Source organism: Pholcus phalangioides, unplaced genomic scaffold (assembly GCF_987345545.1).
Source record: "Pholcus phalangioides strain wild (caught in Gottingen) unplaced genomic scaffold, Ppha-v1.0 ptg000039l_1, whole genome shotgun sequence".
Classification (NCBI taxonomy): Eukaryota; Metazoa; Arthropoda; class Arachnida; order Araneae; family Pholcidae; genus Pholcus; species Pholcus phalangioides.
Window position 1 is genome coordinate 18,387,492 of NW_028301625.1, and position 17,533 is coordinate 18,405,024.

The window sequence follows — 17,533 nt, forward strand, 5'->3', positions numbered from 1 at the left end:
TAGACAGGATGCAAATCCATACACGTTAGTAGAGCTAATTGAAGAACAAAGTTCCGGAGTTCATGGCAACTCACCAGCAACCAACACCAGGCACAGATGAAAGTCCTCGGAAACTAGTAAAACTAATGGAGTAAAATATAAGATAACTGGACATCTAACTGAAGGATCGGCGTAGATCGATACCTTCACAGATAATCCATTCAGAGTTTTATCATCTGGAGCAGGCCAGTGTTACCAGATCAGTGCTATAAAACTCATAAAAGGCTATATTAGACTTTCATTTACTGAACTTTTCGTGATGAAATCATTTTCGCCAAACCAGCAGGGAAATATAGAACTAAAGTTATGACATGACTTTTTAGTTTAACAACCTCAGCCGATTGTTTTAAGCTAGCAAAACAAGGAGTTATTGGAGTTAAAATGTAGAGAAAATAGAGCGATCGTGACAGCGTATGGGCAGTATTTAAAGGGAAAACTCCAGACAGCACGTGTCTAAACAAGCTAATTAGCTTCAAGGTAATTTCATTTACATATGATCGCAGGCCAGCAACATCACGATCGGCCTTGATCGTCGCCTCAGGGCCACCACTGCCAAAGAAAAACAACAAAAAGTAAGCATTCATGCAATGACGATTTTGGACTTTTATGCAGGGGGCCATTCCCCGTCAGCAGAAAAAAATTTCCAAGAATTTTTCTGAAGCCCCGTTTTCCTAACAATCCACTACCCGAGGAGAGAAAAAACCTGTCAAAAGCACGAAATCTACAATTCAATAAATAAACCCGCATGAAATACATTTTATATATAGATATACACTCAAAATTATCAAATCCTGCATAAAATCACAATATTCCTAGGGCCCTGCCCTACCAACCTTTCAAAAACATCAAAAAAATTTCCTCACTACCTCAACATAATAAATCTCAAAACAATATTCCCCAAAATACATGAAATACACTATCCCCTCCAAAATACACTAATTTCGACGAGTATCTCCCCCTCTCCTAAAGGATTGCGGAACTGGAGGAAACATCCTTTAGTCTCAAACATTTATACATTCAAAATGACTAGAAAAATCAGATTTTCGCAAAACCTAGATTTCACCCTGATCACACAATTGCCCGAATTTTGAGGCATACTTTTTAAATCACTATTCACAATTGAAAAAAAAAATTTCTTGCAGCAATCAAAGTGAAAATTTTTTTGAATATTTGTTTGAAAAACTTGTATGTTTAATTTAACAATTTTAAGAAGCAATCAAGTCTCCAATTTGTAACATCCCTTTATGGGGGGGCGGTTACATGCCGGTTCGAATTATCCTCAGTTAAGGCAGACCAACAAGTAGGAAATAAATAAACAAGTTTGTTTTGTATCACTTCAATTGCTTTATTACATTTAATGAATTTTGTAAATTTACATTCACAGGTTAACCCTCAATTTATTGTTAAGAACAATTTTACGATTGTTTTTTTTTCAGTTCAAAAATTTCATTTTAGTAGATATGGTTCAATCTCACCATAGGAATTACATGTTCTGTTGAACATCACCTTTCCGGTCGTAGACCAGAGTAGACATGATGCAGATTCATCCACTTACCATGCAAGCATGATTTGACAAGCAATTCTATAGACTACGCCCTCCTCTCTAAAATTAACGAATTCAAGAGCAAAGAATTGGATGTTGCTTTTATAAGTATCAATATTAAAGGAGCTTTTAACAACCTGACCTATCCTCAATCAACCAAGAACTGTCCAAAACTCCTCTCCCTAACATTAAATCAATACTTTCAGACCTCCTAGCAAATAGACATGTCTTAATCACAACTCTAGAAGGCCTGGCGGGTAGAAAACAGGATACTGGCTGTTCACAGGGTTCATGTAGCAAGCCGGCTTTGTGGAATCTTGTGGACAATCAATCCCGAAAATTCCCCCTCCCAGAAGAGGCCCATATCCAAGGCCTTCACTGATGACTTTGCCTTTGTGATAGGGTCAGTTAATGTATCACAGCTAGCGACAAAGGCAACTAAAATCTTTAAAGAATCTCAAATATTTAGGCGTAACCATCCAAAATGACCTGGGCTGGGAATCACACATCAATGAATGAAAATTAAAAGCGAGACTGGCTTCCATTTTAAACTATCTAAAATAGCAGGCAAATCATGGGGCATCTCACAAAGCATCAGTAACACCATCTACAAGATGGTAGTTGAGAGATTCTTAGCCCATGGCGCTTCAGCTTGGTATAAGCATCCAACCAAAAAAACACAACAGGCCCTAGATAACGCACAGAGAGGAAATTTCTTTTAACAATAACCAGGGCCTATGACACAACAGCCACAATTGAACTCCAGGTGATCACACGCAACTGCCAACTACACCTAAAGCTCCAAATGGGAGCAGTCTACACAAACACAATTAGGTTTAGTAAAAACATTCAACCAGAACTTCTAGACTGACCCCAATAACTTTGAAGCATAGGAGCATGGCTGGCACTACCACCCCTCCTGCTCAACTATCCCCCAATCAAATTTTGATTGACGGCCATGATATAAAACTAGCAAACACCCACATATGCACAGATGGCTCTAAAACCAACAAAGGTGTCGGGGCAGCCCATTGTTTATACACAAACAATAAAGAAAAGCAAACGTGGCAAGCGGCACTAAATAAAAGCAATAGTAACTTTCAAGCAGACTTGTTAGCGATAGAAATAGCTACACAATACGCAGAAGAATGAGTTTTAATAATAACTGATAGCCTTTCCTCCCTTCAAGCACTTCTAGATCCAACGAATAGAAACACCGAAGTATGTCGTACTCATGTTGCTTACCGAATAAGGTGCTAAGTGAGATGGCACTGGTGATCTCTAATTGTATATATTCCCAAACACATTTCTATTTTGCATATTTTCATCAAATCCACCGGAGCGAGTGAACTCAACCCAATAAAACCGATACTGGCTTCTAGTTTGCAAGTTTAAGCTCATTTGCTCACCAATAAGGTGTTAATCAAGATGACATTTATTTATTTATTTATAAAACAAAGCTACAGGTTTAAACCCAATTACAGCTTGCAGTAAAAATAAAAATTTGCACAGAATAGAAAAAGTGACATAATAAAGTACACAAAAGACAAATAAAAAGTAACAAAGAATTATGCAAAATACAAAAATTCTATACAAAGATATATAAAACGCAATCACAGCAAAAATCTTCTAAAGTCGGTAACAGACGAATGAAAAATATCCAGATGTTGAGGAAGCGCATTATAAAATTCGGAAAATCTGTTTACAGCACAGAAATTACCAATATTAGTATTATATGATTTGATGGCAAATAAACAATTAGATCTTGTATTGTGACACTTAATATTAAAACAGATTTCATTAAGAATTGGTATACAATCAATTTGGTTAGTCAACAGTTTCTTGAAAAAAATAACGAGCAAGTACTTTCTGCGTTTTTGTAAGCTATTGACATTGAAACTGTTTCGTAGATGAGTGGCAGATAGAATATTGTTATAAGGACCATATTTTTTGAAATATAAATACCTTAGAAAATTGTTTTGAATAATTTCAAGACTCATAATATGGCAAGCGTGAAATGGGTTTCAGATAATTGAAGCATATTCAAGTTTAGATCTTATAAGCGTATTAAAAAGGGATATTAACGTATTACTATCCTTGAAATCTCTCGACATTCTTTTAAGCAAATCAAGTTTTTTATATGACACAGAGCAAAGATTTTTAATGTGATCAGTAAAGTTAAAATTGGTACTATAAATAACTCCCAAATCGGTCGCAGAGGTTCTTCTAAGCAATTGGCTATTATTAATGTTATACGTAAAAAAGATTGGATTCTTTTTGTGAGTGAATGAAAGAACAAAACATTTATCAATATTGAGATTAAGTCTATTAAGTAAACACCATTAGTGAAGTAAAGACAGCTCATTTTGAAGGCTATAACATACATCAATACAATCAATGCTTTTAAAAATCTTCAAATCATCAGCAAAGAGTAGACAATTTTTGAAAAGTACGGATAGATCATTGATAAAAATGATAAATAACAACGGGCCTAGCACAGATCCCTGAGGGACACCAGAACTAGCAACAAAACCTTGGCTTAAATTGGATTTATAGGAGACATACAACATTCTGTTGGATAAGTAGGAAATGAACCAATTCACTAAGTCAGAGTTAAAACCGATTTTACTAATTTTGCTGATAAGAATTCCATGATCGATATGATCAAAAGCTTTTGAAAAATCAGTATATATTACATCAAGTTGTCGTTTTTTATGTATGGCGTCGATAATACAGGCATTAAGAGTCAGGAGATTAGTGACAGTAGACCTACCATTGACAAAACCATGTTGATTCGCGCAAATACAGGACTTGGACAAAATTCAATTGCTTTAAATCAAACAAATGCATAAAATTTGAAAGATCTGAAACAGATCTAGAATTAGAGTAATTAAAATTAGTGAACCAATTAATTTCAGAGAGATTAAAGTCGCCCACCACAAGAAGATCATAATTATCACACAAATTCATTCTTTCAAAAAGATTTAAAAAATCAATATAACATTGAGTGCTACAATTGGGAATAAAATAAGCAATACACAAAAATAAAACTTTACCCGATTCAAGGAAAATCTTGATACAAATTGCCTCGCAAGAAACTTCATCAAGATTTATCTCGGTGACCACGAATTTAGTTTTAACTGCTATCAGTACACCCCCGCCTTTATTTAAGGAGTTGGAATACCTGTCTTTTCTAAAAACCGTATACCTATCATCAATGAATTCCCTATTCATGATGTCATGATGAAGTCAAGTCTCAGTCAAACAAATAATATCGTGACTATGAGCCGAAATAGACGATTTGATCATGGATAATTTAGTTCTAAGACCCCTAACGTTTTGATAGTACATAGTGAAATTTTTACCAGTGATTGTAGTGTTTGTTTTAGAAGTGCTTGATAGTCAGTCGATGTTAGTGTTACTCAAATATCTGCTGGTTCCCCAGGAATTTCGTTCTGTGGAGCAGCACTTGAAGACTCATTGACAGAATTCGCTATCTCCGCTGTTAGAATCCCAGAAGGCGGTTCAATTTCAATGTCAGTGTTGGGATGCGCATTGTCGCATGGCATTTTCTGCAAAGTAGCCTTAGAAGATTCATCAGAAGGTATAGCATGGGCTTCTTTATCGGAAAGATTCTGTACTACTCTTCTTGGGTAGAAGAATTTCCTTACAATCACTCCTCTGGGCCAAAAGGACGGTGTCGAGAGCAAGAAATCAGCATTCCTGGTTTCCGTTTCAATGCGGAAAGAGGCATATGCAGCGCTACTGGAGCTTAGTAGCAAGCATTCATTGATAACTATGTTTTCCAGTTTTAAAAACTCCTGTATGTCTTCAGCAGATGTACTGGGAGCACAACGACCAATATAAATACTCTGCGAAGGGGGTCGACGTGGTGGAGCTGCCGCAAATAAGCAAGACGTTGTACGAGAGCCGAGAATTTCCCCTCGACATCTACGACGCCGATTCACAGCCAATCGAAAACCATCTTCATTGGAGGCAGAGGTAGCATAGTCAACCACATTTTTAGGCTTGAGGACATCAATAGACGTAGCCCCAGGGGATTCCTTGACAGCTTCCGATGACGTCACTATAGGAGGAAGAATTCTCGAAGGACAGCTGGGCAAGCTGGCACCTTGAATATCATCATCAAGAACTTTCCCTCTTGGCGACGCTTTGACGACGGCGGCAGAGTAGGTGATAGGCTTCACTTGCTTGGCACCAGAGATGGACAATGAGCACGATGCGACACTAGAGCTTTTTGAAATAATTAAAGCTTCTAACAACTGAAGAGAACCTAACATTTCACTCGTTGCTGCTTTAGCACCATCACGTATCATCTTATCCATATTATGCTTCGAAGAGAGTGCTGAAAGCACCAAATCTAACTTATTTTTGAAGAGCTTGATGACACACGTGTCATTCGCGTTTGCAGCCATACTTGGCGAGACGGATGACATGCTCCGATGGATATTTTATATTTCACAATAAGATTCTCATTTCGTTTTTTTGTATCCTGTGTATATAATATGACAAGTGTAAGATAACAGATGAGATGGCATGGGGCCCCCTCCAATTGCTTTTAAAATATACCTCCATTTTAATATGTGTACATACATCTGTATTAATGAAACCCAGAAACTTTTCTCGAACTTCCAACCCAATCTTGTCTGTAATAACCACAAAATTTGTTAATCACAACAGTACCCAATTGTTCGGGGAAAACATGCTGAAGAAATCTTGCTCCTCCTTAGCAAACAAAATCTTCAGTTCCATGGGTGTCGATTATTGGGAGGTTCCACTGTACAAGTATTATTCCTCTAAAATATACGCATGTAATGCTTGAAAGATTTCACATGCAAATTCTTAAGTCTTTTCTCATATAAGTGAGCTGGTAACTGGCATGTTGTGGCAATGAATATCCGGAATCATGCATGTTTCTGGAAAACCTCTTGAATGAATGCCCTGTAAAGACAGCTACATCCACTTCTTGAAAATTTGGAAGTTTAGTCTTTTTTCTATGGGATCCTATAACTGCTATTTGAATTCAAAATTCATACTTAGTCCGATTTTTCATAAATGTAGAAAGAGTACACAGATGCAAGATCGACATTTTGTCAAAAACAATGTTATATGTATTCAAGTCTATTTCTACAGATTTTCCTGGTGATAAACCTGCAGGAACCATCAACTCTACTCTACTGTTCACTTCTGGGAGGAAAAAATACTCGTCATGCCGTCTCTGGGTTTTTCTCCGCCATCTCCTCCAGATACAAGCCCAGTATGACATCACCATTCAATTCGGAACGTAGCTGCCAAACCACCCCTCTCCAAAAGTGGTCTCGTCTCGCAACTACTGCTGCCACCTGGAATTCGTTATCGAAGTGGGCTTCACCGCTTGTATTTAAATGTCGCTACCCATGGACTTTCACGATGCAGTATCGACATTTTGTCAAAAACAATGTTATATTCAAGTCCATTTCTATAGGTTCACATTTTCATACTAACTTATTTAATTTTTATCAATTTAATATCCTTTGTGTTGATCCTGCATCCGACATTTAAAATTATTATGTACAGTGTGTTACTATTTTTTGCTCCACCATCAATTTCTTATTTAAAATACACAGAAGAGCCAAAAAAAACTGGTGCACCTGCCTACTATCGTGTAGGGAGCCCGCAGAAGTGCTGCAACACGACGTGGCATGGACTCGACTAATGTCTGAAGTAGTGCTGGAGGTAATTGACACCATGAATCCTGCAGGGATGTCCATAAATCCATAGGAGTAAGAGGGGGTGGAGATCTCTTCTGAACAGCACGTTGCAAGGCATCCCAGATATGTTCAATAATGTTCATTTCTGGGGATTTAGGCTGCCAGCGGAAGTGTCTAAAGTCAGAAGAGTGTTCCTGGAGCCACTTTATAGCAATTCTGGACGTGTGGGGTGTCGCATTGTCCTGCTGAAATTGTCCAAGTCTGTCGGAATAGACATGAATGGGTGCAAGTGATCAGACAGGATGCTTACGTACCTGTCAGAGTCATATAGACGTATCAGGGGTCCCATATCACGCCAACTGCACATGCCCCATACCATCACAGAGCCTCCACCAGCTTGCACAGTCCCCTGATGACATGTAGAGTCCATGGATTCATGAGGTTGTCTCCATACCCATACACGTCCATCAGTTCAAAGTGTAACGTATCGGGATCCGATCCCTCTACGTTAATGGTGGTCTTGTCGTTATGTGGGAAATTCCTTCTTATTTTAGACCCCAGGGACCTCTCAGTTACCGGAAACCACCCGAGGGCCCACTGGCGAACCGGTAAGGGCCAGAGTGTTCGATTAGTTCGGCAGTCGGCGGGTGGGGTCTTTCGGCTGTCGAACGAGAACGGGCCAGAGGTCGGGCTACTGATGTCCCACATAAATTAATTTCCCTCATGACGACGATGCCGCTATTTTCGTGGAGGGGTTTGATCCAATATATGTATAGTTGGGCGAGGCTTAGCCCAGTTTAAATTATTTTTATCGAAGAACTTCCCGGGGGAGTTGTTGCAAGTCTCGTTGTGCGGATACGAAAATATAGTGTTGTACTCACTTATTTTCGGCGGGGGGCTGCAGACCTCCGTCGGAACAATTCATTTCATATTGTTATGTTAGTAATGTTTACATAATCGGGAGAGTCTGATCAGCTCTCCGGATTATGTCATGTTGCCAGATTCCAATGTAATTAAATTGTAATGTTTATAATAGTGACGCATGAATATGCAAATTCGATAATTTTGTTGAGGCGAAAAGGCCATGCGAGGACATGTGGTCCCAAACTTCTTGTAAAAGGGGAGTATAAATTCCTCCCTCTTTGTCTCTCACATTGCGTTCGTCTAATCTTGTTCTGTTCAATTGAAGCCCTCTAGTAGGACGGTTCACCGTCTTACTACCGTATCTATTGGCCTTAGGCTGAATTGTTAAAATGCAATAATCTACATTATTTGAATCCGTTTTCCGGCAGGTCCGGAATCAAAATATAAAACAATCTTCACAGTCAAAGTTCTTCATTGCTGATCGAGGTGGTTCGGCCCTCAACCGAGAGGCCCCCGGAGCTGATCAAGGTGGTTCGGCCCTCAAGCGAGAGGCCCCCGGAGCTGATCAAGGTGGTTCGGCCCTCAACCGAGAGGCCCCCGGAGCTGATCAAGGTGGTTCGGCCCTCAACCGAGAGGCCCCCTGGAGCTGATCAAGGTGGTTCGGCCCTCAACCAAGAGGCCCCCCGGAGCTGAGCAAGGTGGTCCGGCCCTCAACCGAGAGGCCCCCAGGAACTGATCAAGGTGTTCCGGTTCTCAACTGAGAAAACTCCTATGGTATTTACGGAAAAGCTAACAACATCGGATGTCCGATCGCTGCACAGGTTGACTGTTGTTGATCATCAATTGGTGAGCCAGTATCTTTACTGCTAACGTCAAATAGAGGGCTCCAAGATATACTAATCCATTGTTAAAATTAACTAACCCATATAATTGAATAAATAATAATATTTCATGCGAAAGTTTGTTTCTAATCATTTTCCACTTGTCGTTTGCCACTTTATTGCTGGATATTTCGAACCGGGCAAGCAACTCCCATAAGGGACGTTGCAATTTTGGGGGCTAGGATCGGTACCCCTTGCCTTTCATCGATCAAATTCTACAACGAGTGGGTGACGCACGATTCGTCTCTACGTTCGATCTGGCCTCAGGGTATTGGCAAGTTCCAGTGCGGCTAGAGGATCGGGACAAAACGGCATTCATAACCGATTCTGGAATGTACCGATTTAAGGTAATGCCCTTTGGACTCAACAATGCCCCGGCCACGTTCCAACGCATGATGACTACAATCCTGGGCCACTTAGTCGGTAAGTGTGCCGATTTTTATTTGGATGACATTGTCGTTTACAGTTCGAATTTTGAGGAACATTTACAAAACTTGAAAACAGTATTTTCGTGTTTGGAAAAAGCAGGCTTAACTCTTAAGCCAGACAAATGTAATCTCTATAAAAAAAATTTGGAATATCTAGGTCTCTGTTTGACCAAAGAAGGATGGCACGTAAAACAGGACCAAACCGACGCCATTTTGAGTTTTTCTAGGCCTAAAACAGTAAAACAGGTGCAACGTTTTCTGGGACTCTGCGGGTGGTACCGGCAATTTGTTCCCCATTTTGGTGATGTCGCTAACCCCCTTTACGGCCTGACAAAAAAAGGGCAAAGGTTCAAATGGGACAAAATACACCAACAGGCGTTCGAAAAATTGAAACATCTCTTGTCTTGTGCTCCCGTTCTAACCACAAGAAAAAAAGATTGTGCCTTAAAAATTTACACAGATGCCTCAGGAATTGGGCTTGGAGCCATTTTGCAGCAAGTTGAGCCTGACGGGGAAAAGCCGTTAGCCTATGCCAGTCGTACCTTGAATTCAGCAGAAAAAAATTATTCGGTAACAGAACAGGAGGGACTCGCTGTTATATGGGCGTGTAATAAATTTCGAGCCTGGTTTTCAGGAGAACCTGTTACTATAGTAACGGATCACAGGGCAGTCGCCTGGTATTTTGAGGCTAAACAATTGAAGGGGAGGTTAAGCCGATGGGCTCAATTACTACAGGAATATCCTTTAAAGTTTGAATATAGAAAAGGTTCGACCATGCAGGCCCCTGATGCCCTGTCCAGAATGCCCGCTGTTGTCACCGCCGAAACTGATTTCGAGGAAAAAATTGATAATAAATTATATTTGTTCTCGTTTTTGGATTTACCTGAGTTAATTGTTCAACAGAAAAAAAATTACCAAGATATTATACAGTATTTTAATGATAAATCTGTCGGAAGACAAAAAATTGATGAAAAAATTGAAAAGTATTACCTTTTCGAAAATCAAAAATTGTTTTTTAGATTCAGGAATAAAAAATTGCTAGTAATTCCTCCACCATGTAGAGAGAAATTTTTGACTGAAATGCACATGCATCCCATTTCAGGTCACATGGGAGTCAATAAAACTCTTCAGCGATGCCGACAACGCGCGTTCTGGCCCGGTATGCGTAAAGATATAAAAAAATTTGTCCTGTCCTGTAAAAAATGCCAAACATGCAAATTCGACAATACGAGGCGATGGGGAGGCATGGTGTCAACCTCTGTTGATCATCCAGGAGAAATGGTTGGGATTGACACCATGGGTCCCTTTCCCGTTTCTTCCAGAGGGAACGTGCATCTGTTAGTCGTCATCGATTATTTCACAAAGTGGGTAGAGTTATTTCCACTAAGACGAATTACGACAAGTGCAGTTGCTAAAAAGTTTGTTCATGAGTACTGTATGAGATATGGCTTTCCAAAAAGATTAGTTTCCGATAATGGTTCTTGTTTTATATCAAACCTTATGAGGGAAACTTGTAAAGTTCTCCAGGTCAAGCAAAGGTTCACAACCCCCTATCATCCTCAATCAAACCTTACCGAGAGATTTAATAAGACAATTAAACAGATGATCTCCTGTTATGTTGGTGATAAACATAAAGACTGGGACAAAAATTTAACCTTTTTTGGTCTTGCTATTAGGTCGGTTCCCTCGGAAACTACGGGTCAGTCGCCAGCTAAATTGTTTCTTGGTAGAGAATTAGTTTTACCATTTGACTGGGCTATGGACATACCGGTTTGGGAAAGGGTGAGTTTGCCCGAAAACTTACTTAAGCAAGTTAAGGAAAATGTCAAAAAACAACAAAGGAGACAAAAAAGATATTATGACAAAAAAAGATTATTGCACACCTTTAATCAGGATGATTTGGTATTAAGGAGAACGCATTTCTGTTCTAGTGCGCAAGGCAATGTTATGGCGAAGTTGAAACCACGATGGGACGGCCCGTGTAGAGTCCTGGAAAAAATTTCACCTATTGTCTACCTGATAGTGGATTTATCCAATGATAATGTCTATAAAGTCAATGCTTGTGACTTGAAAAAATTCGTTAGTAGTGACCAAATCGTTCTTGAGCCTGTCCCGCAGTCACCTGAGAGTAGAGAGGTCCTTGTACAACACACTTCCAGTAATCCGAGTCGACATCATGTTTCACAAACGCCCTTAAATAGTGCTAATTGCACTAACTCTAGTACGTCCTTTAACCGGCAAAATCCCGAGGACGACACCACTCCTAAGATGGTGAAAACGAATTTCATTAAATCTTCCGTAGGTTACTCTAAGTTTTTGGTTCCGATTCAGAGAGGGTGGCAAAGGGTTCTCGTTAAGAGGAAAAAAGAACCTCGTATTGACGTCTATTATTACTCTCCCGAAGGGACAAAATTCAGAAGCAGTGTTGAAATTTCGCGATACTTACAAAATCGGGATACTGATTTGGCTGTCGATAACTTTTCCTTTAGTGGGAAGTTTAATATACCAGGTGATATGTTAACATAGTTTTTGCAAGTATTTCTGTAAATTAACTTTTTTTAACCTATAGAATTTTTTTTTTTTTTGGGAAAAATTCTTCCGTGGTGAGGGGGAATGTAACGTATCGGGATCCGATCCCTCTACGTTAATGGTGGTCTTGTCGTTATGTGGGAAATTCCTTCTTATTTTAGACCCCAGGGACCTCTCAGTTACCGGAAACCACCCGAGGGCCCACTGGCGAACCGGTAAGGGCCAGAGTGTTCGATTAGTTCGGCAGTCGGCGGGTGGGGTCTTTCGGCTGTCGAACGAGAACGGGCCAGAGGTCGGGCTACTGATGTCCCACATAAATTAATTTCCCTCATGACGACGATGCCGCTATTTTCGTGGAGGGGTTTGATCCAATATATGTATAGTTGGGCGAGGCTTAGCCCAGTTTAAATTATTTTTATCGAAGAACTTCCCGGGGGAGTTGTTGCAAGTCTCGTTGTGCGGATACGAAAATATAGTGTTGTACTCACTTATTTTCGGCGGGGGGCTGCAGACCTCCGTCGGAACAATTCATTTCATATTGTTATGTTAGTAATGTTTACATAATCGGGAGAGTCTGATCAGCTCTCCGGATTATGTCATGTTGCCAGATTCCAATGTAATTAAATTGTAATGTTTATAATAGTGACGCATGAATATGCAAATTCGATAATTTTGTTGAGGCGAAAAGGCCATGCGAGGACATGTGGTCCCAAACTTCTTGTAAAAGGGGAGTACAAATTCCTCCCTCTTTGTCTCTCACATTGCGTTCGTCTAATCTTGTTCTGTTCAATTGAAGCCCTCTAGTAGGACGGTTCACCGTCTTACTACCGTATCTATTGGCCTTAGGCTGAATTGTTAAAATGCAATAATCTACATTATTTGAATCCGTTTTCCGGCAGGTCCGGAATCAAAATATAAAACAATCTTCACAGTCAAAGTTCTTCATTGCTGATCGAGGTGGTTCGGCCCTCAACCGAGAGGCCCCCGGAGCTGATCAAGGTGGTTCGGCCCTCAAGCGAGAGGCCCCCGGAGCTGATCAAGGTGGTTCGGCCCTCAACCAAGAGGCCCCCCGGAGCTGAGCAAGGTGGTCCGGCCCTCAACCGAGAGGCCCCCAGGAACTGATCAAGGTGTTCCGGTTCTCAACTGAGAAAACTCCTATGGTATTTACGGAAAAGCTAACAACATCGGATGTCCGATCGCTGCACAGGTTGACTGTTGTTGATCATCAATTGGTGAGCCAGTATCTTTACTGCTAACGTCAAATAGAGGGCTCCAAGATATACTAATCCATTGTTAAAATTAACTAACCCATATAATTGAATAAATAATAATATTTCATGCGAAAGTTTGTTTCTAATCATTTTCCACTTGTCGTTTGCCACTTTATTGCTGGATATTTCGAACCGGGCAAGCAACTCCCTTAAGGGACGTTGCAAAAGCAATTGGAACCGAGACTCGTCAGACCAGGCAACGTGTTTCCCAGTCCTCAACAGTCCAATGTTGGTGTTGTCGGGCCCAGGCAAGGCGTAAAGCTTTGTGTCGTGCAGTCATCAAGGGTACACGAGTGGGCCTTCGGCTCCGAAAGCCCATATCGATGATGTTTCATTGAATGGTTCGCACGCTGACAATTGTTGATGGCCCAGCATTGAAATCTGTAGCAATTTGCGGAAGGGTTGCACGCTTGTCACGTTTAATGATTCTCGTCAGTTGTCGTTGGTCCCGTTCTTGCATGATCTTTTTCCGGCCACAGCGATGTCGTAGATTTAATTTTTTACCGGATTCCCGATATTCACTGTACACTCTTGAAATGGTCGTACATGAAAATCCAAATTTTATCGCTACCTCGGATATGCTATGTCCCATCTCTCATGCGCGGACTATAACACCACGTTCAAACTCACTTAAATCTCGATAACCTGCCATTGTAACAGCAGTAACCGATCTAACAACTATGCCAGACACTTGTTGTGTTACATAGGCGTTGCCGACCGCAGCGCCGTACTCTGATTGGTTCGATATCTTTTTATTTGCATACGCATGCCTGTACCAGTTTTTTTGGCTCTTCAGTTTATATGTGTGTTTTAAAGAAAACCCCTTTTTCGCTCCGGTACTTGTAACCGTCATTCGAATTTGTTCCATTCAGAACCTCTTCCTTTTTACCCACTTGGCTAGCTTGCTATTACTGGCGGGAGATATCGAATCCAACCCTGGTCCTAGGGTCAGCCACTTCCCAACACGCTGTCAAAATAGATCAAATCCTTCGTCTGAATCTTCGACTGTTTCGGATAACTCATCCATTCTCCGTAATATTCAAGACACCCAAGTAGCCATTCTTGACAAACTTACCCTCCTCACCCAAAAACAGGACTCATTCAGTCATCAGCTAAGTGATCTATCCCAGCGTCTTAGTGCAGTTGAGGAGAAACTTTCTACCGTAGAGGAACTCCAAAACAAAGTCTATGACCTATCCTCAAATCTCTCTGAACTCCAATCTTCCCGTACCAATAAAGTCATCGATCTTGAGGATCGGTCTCGCCGGGATGATTTTCCGAAACATTCCTGAAGAGTCTGACTTCAAGGTGAAAATTCTGATCACCTTGACATAAATATTTCACCTAGTGAGATTGACCGCTGTCATAGAATAGGTTCCAAAAAGACCCACGGATCCAGACTTTCCATAATAAAATGCAACAAATTTAAAATCAAAAGTGAGATTCTAAAACATGCCTCCAAAATTAAAAACAGCAACATATCTATCGCAGAAGATTTCTCCTTCGATACACGCAAGCTTCGTGGTCAAATTTGGAGAGCCAGTCAAAAATTCCGAACTCGAAATTGTTGGAGCCGAATGGCTTCAACCCAACTGTCTCCCACTTGCCATCTTTTCTGTCTATTTCCCTCCCTCTCCTGATTTCCACCTTTTTGATCAACTGGAAATTATTCTTGAAAAATTTTAATATATACATTCTATTATTATCTCTGGAGACTAGAATCTTCCTAGCATTGACTGGAAAAATATGGAATCCCTGTTCGGCAATCACAGAATTAATAACAAAGTTTTAGATATCTTCCTTAAATTTAACTTGGTCCAATCCATTTTAGAACCCACAAGAACCACGCTTTACTACAGCTCTACCTTAGATCTCATTGCTACCTCCAATCGAATTTCAATACTTTCCACTTGCATCTTTGAGGGTTGTTGCGACCATAATATCCTAGTCATTAACTTTTTCCTCTGCCACCCTATCCCATCCTACAATTTCGCCACTAAACGTAATTTCAACAAGGCAAATTATTCACTTATGCAAAATATTTTTCGTTCTCACTTCAATGATTTCTTATCCATATCCTCTTCTAACTATATCCACACCCTCTGGACCTCTTTTAAATGTATTATAGACAAATGCTTAGCTACAGTTCCAATTAAAAAAGTTTCTTCTAAGTATTTTTTTAATCCATGGATCACCAGAGATATTATTCATTTAAAGAGGAAAATCCGTCGAATCGCCTTCAAATATACAACCAACAAATCCAATACACTCAAATCCATAATTTCGACCTCAGAAACCTCATTTCCGTCCAAAAGTCCAGATACCTCTTTCATTCTCGACCCCATTACTTAAAAACCAATCCAACAAAATTTGGGAGTTACCTTAGACCTAAATCTGTTGGTCCCACTTCCCTCAGAAGTTCAAATAAACATACATCTTCTCCTTCAGAGATGAGTGCTGAATTCAATTTAGCATTCTGCTCGGTTTTTTCAATAGACCCCTCTCCTCCCCAATACTCTTTTTTTGATTATATCCACAACTCACCCCCAATATCCTTCTCCAAACAAGGTATCCTAAAACTATTGAAAAAACTGAAACCCCATTCTGTTGGCCCGACAACATCCCAAATTCTATTCTTAAATTCTGTGCTGATGAAGTCGCAGACTATTTTTTAATCCTGTTCGATGTTTCACTAAATTCTGCTACCCTCCCGAACGACTGGAAAATCAATAAAATTATTCCCATCCACAAATCGGGTTCACTTTCCAATCCCCTTAACTTCAGGCCAATAGCAATCACCTCCTCCTGCTGTAACATCTTCGAACATATTGTAGCAAAAGAAATCCGTATCCCCTTAGACTCCATCAGCTTTTTTTCTCCAACCAACACGGCTTTAGACAATCTCTCTCTACTACCTCCCAACTGGCCCTCTTCATCCACGACCTCTCTGAAGCCATTGATAAAAACCTACAAATTGATATCGTATTCCTAGATTTCTCTAAAGCCTTTGATAAAGTTCCCCATGATAAACTTCTCAAACTCTCATGCCTTGGCCTTAACGTACAATTACTTAATTGGGTGGAGGCTTTCCTAAAACACCATAAACAGTTCGTTCATTTTAATGATCATAACTCACCATCCGCCCCCGTAAAGTCTGGGACCCCTCAAGGATCGACCCTCTCCCCGTTACTTTTCCTAATTTATATCAATGACCTTCCACAATCCCTCAACTGCACCACTAGACTATTTGCTGATGACTGTGTAATTTACCGTATCATTCACCATCAATCTGATCAAGAACTTCTCCAACATAACCTGGCTTCCATTGCCGACTGGTCTTCCCTATGGCAAATGCCAATGAATATTTCAAAAACGGTTCACATGAAAGTTACCCATAAACTTCTTCCTCTTGAATACTCCTACTCCATCAATCATTTAACGTTATCCCAAGTTTCTCATATCAAATACCTTGGTGTCATAATTTCAGCCGACCTACGTTGGAACAAACACGTTGACTATATTTACCAGAAGTGTCTCAAACTTTTCTTCCTCCGCCGCAATCTTAAACACTCTACTCGGGATATCAGACTTCTCTGTTACCAAACTTATCTCTCTCTCCCATCCTCTCCTACGCCGCTGAAATTTGGGACCCCTACACCTCCAGTAATACAGACAAGCTCGAATCAATTCAAAATAAATCCGCCCGATTTGTTCACGACTGCTGGTCATCTTTCATTTCTGTGTTCGAACTTAAAAATGAACTTCATCTCCTCCTTCTCTCTACTCTTCATCTCATTTCTCGATTAACATTGTTTTATAAAATTTTCCATGGTCAGTTCAACATAGATATTTCTGGTATCTTAGCCAAACCATCCTACATCTCTAGAAGACTCGACCATACCCTTAAATTAAAACCTATTTTTGCTTCCACTGACTGCTTTAAATACAGCTTCTTTCCTCATACCATTGGTGAATGGAACAAACACCCAAGCTCTATTGTTGAATCTCCCACTATCACTAGTTTTTTTATCCAATATCAAACAATACCTTTGTCATTCTCAATCGCATCATCTTGTATAGGCCCAAGGGCCAACAATATTGTATAAATAAATAAATATGTCATATTTTAAGCCACTTTCTTTTCATTTACTCCAGCATCAGTTTCATAAATGATCAAGGTTTTTTTTAATCGAAATCTATTTCGCTTCAAAGCCACTCATTTTGAAGCAGAAGAAACATTCCTGAAGCATATAGCACTGGCTTACCA

General features: G+C 40.1%; 1 protein-coding gene across 6 annotated transcripts in view; it reads right to left on the minus strand.

Moving 5' to 3' along the window:
* Positions 1–17,533, minus strand: part of Creld (Cysteine rich with EGF like domains) — a 164,188-nt gene that overhangs the window by 76,950 nt on the left and 69,705 nt on the right. The window lies entirely within an intron of this gene.